This window comes from Vombatus ursinus, unplaced genomic scaffold, assembly GCF_900497805.2.
Source record: "Vombatus ursinus unplaced genomic scaffold, bare-nosed wombat genome assembly UNPS02014820.1, whole genome shotgun sequence".
Taxonomy (NCBI): Eukaryota; Metazoa; Chordata; class Mammalia; order Diprotodontia; family Vombatidae; genus Vombatus; species Vombatus ursinus.
Window position 1 is genome coordinate 27,171,781 of NW_020954598.1, and position 2,881 is coordinate 27,174,661.

Below are 2,881 nucleotides of genomic sequence, written 5' to 3' on the forward strand. Positions count from 1 at the left end.
AGGAAGGTCAAAGATCTGACGTCTAATTTTTGGGGTAAACACCTGTGCCTCATTTGCTACGGGGGCATCAATAGAATTATAAGATACCTCAGGCCCATTCAGGAATATTTGTGGCTGTGGGAATTGGCCAGGGGGGCCAAATGAGATCCCTAGGGGAGTAACCCATGAGGGGTTCAGAATGAAGGTGGAATTACATTTTACAGGATTTAATATTCCAAGATGAGGTCCCATGTTATTTTTTAATTTTTTTTGGCTAGGCAGTGGGGTTAAGTGACTTGCCCAGGGTCACACAGCTAGTAAGTGTTATGTGTCTGAGGCCAGATTTGAACTCAGGTCCTCCTGAATCCAGGGCCGGTGCTCCATCCACTGTGCCACCTAGCTGCCCCATCCATGTTATTGCTTGTACCCAGTATGCAAAGCAGATCCCAGTTTTTTAGAGAGACTCCTGAGTGTAACAGACCCCTCAGGTAAAGGTCTGAGGCCCTAAATTCTGTGTTTGGGTTCTTTCTTTGGAGATACCCCATCTCCCCAAGTGTGGTTGTGTGGGCACTGGGAGAGTAGGGGTTATAACTGGGAGGGTAGGTCCTTTGAGCTGCAATGTTTTGGAGTAGAACAATTGGCCTCCTGTCTCGAGGAATAGGGTCAGCCGTATAGAACCTTCCCATCAGGGTCATGATCCAGGTTTCTAATGGGGCAGCTACTGCCGGGGCCTGTAGAAACCTGGACCACAACTAGCAAGCCCAATAATTAGTTAAATTGAATATCAATGAGAAGCTTTGAATTGGGCTTTTGAGAGGGTGGTTTAATGAAATGCCTACCCCTGTTGACCAGAGTGAGGGGTCTAGAATCATCAAGACGAAAATTACAAGCATATAGATTTGAGATAAAAACAACGTGAAAAATGAAAGAAAGAAACCCATCAAGATGAGAAGCCAGAAGCTACCTCTTCCACAAGCTTCATGATTGCTAAGGTGCACTAAGACAACAGTAACAAGGAGAAAGAAAAGGCTTAGTCTGTAGGATGGGTAAATGCAAACCTCAGCCCATGGCTGGCATCTTGGGTTAGTGGTCTGCATTTGCCATTGTCTGTTTCTTGGCCTGGGCATCTTGGGAGCAGCTGTCTGCTTTAGATGTCAGCTGCTTTGGACCTCATTTTATTTTCAAGGTCAGGTCACCAGTGGATTCTGCAGTCCAGGTGGGTGGTGTTGCCCTCTTGGATCCAGGACTCCACTCCCTGGAGGTTGCTGGGAGTGGGGGTGGTGAGCAGGATATCGAAAGGACCTTTCCGCTGTGGCTCCAAGGAGTGTTTTTGGAGATGGTGTTTCCAGTAAACTCAGCCACTGGACTGGATCAGGGGCTGATTTCGGTTGGAATCCCTAAGGAATGGGATTGTGAGACAAATTGGTGAGTTCCTGAGACTTTTTGGGCCAACCCAGGACAGTATTGTAGGAGGGGGCCTTTGGCTGCAACCCTTCCCACCCATGGCTATAGTGGCATAGGGAGTCCTGTTACTATCTCACAAGGACTGAATTTGTGGGAACCGAATGGTCTAGATCTGAGGCCTAAAAGGGCTAAAGGAAGGGCCTTGGGCCAAGGGATACCCACTTCCTCAGAGAAATTATCAAGTGAGGTTTCAAGTATCCCATTGACTCTTTCAACCATTCCTGGTAACTGGGGGCAGTAGGCACAATGGAGATGCTGAATGATTGGCCAGGATGAAAGCAGTTTAGCGAATAAAGCTCCTGTGAAATGGGTGCCCCTATGACTATATATCTCTTTAGGAACCCCCCACAATGGAATGATCTTTTTTTTTTTAAATCAGTTTCGTTTATTTTCATAGGAGACAGAAGGTGACGAGTGCATGACAGACGCTCAAAAAAGCATCATCATCAATCTGTGCTAAGGATATTGTAAGAGATTACTTCAGGGAAAAATGTGTGCAAACTTCATCTTCCTACTCAGCATCACAGAGTCAAAATAAATTCAAAATTAGTTTTTTAAATAGTTAAGTTTATGTTAGGTCCAAATATCTTTGAGAAGCAAGAGTGTAGATGCCTGCCCTCTCAGGATCAATTACCAAGATTTACAAAGGGAAATAAAAAGGGTAAAACAAAACAAAGAAAGCCAACACTGCTATCAAGATTTTCCTTTCAATATGCCATGAGTTACCTTGATTGTTTGTCTATTTTCCAAAGTTTCATATCTTACCAGCTTCCATTTCCCAACCCTCCCAATAGATTTTGCCCTTATCGTTCTAATGGAAGAAAAGTTGCTGGAGACAGTTCTATGCACTTTTTTTTTTTTTAAAGAAAGCAATACAATGCCAGTGGCTTGAGTTGGTCATATACTTCTGTATGAGAAAGGGGAGAAGTGTACCAGCATCAGAAAACTAGTTTTGAAATATTTCCTTCAATTTTATACTGGATCAGCTTTTTAATCAGTTAAAAAAAAAGGTAGCAGTTGGAACTCAAAACATTTCTGCTGGAGGGGAGGGGAGAGAGAAGGGAGAGTGAATGCTGCATTTCTCCATTGGCCCCAAAAGTGCTCAGTTCACAATTGGATACATCAAAAGCAAACATGCAATGGTTATTTTAAAACTTTTACTGCAATATAACATTGAAGTAAAAAGTAATTAGATTTCTACCATTTTTTCACCAAAAGAAAAAAAATCAACAGGAAAATAACTTTGCCCGTATGTGTACAGCTTCTTAATGATCAAGGAATTTTAAAATAGCAGTAATGATTTTTGTCAGAAAGGATTTCTCCCTACCCCCCAGCAATTAACATGAAAGAATGGGCTTTCTTACACTAATTTCATACATATTTGAAGCAGCAAAAATAACCACCTATAATTTGGCATTTATGTTTACAGTTGCTCCAA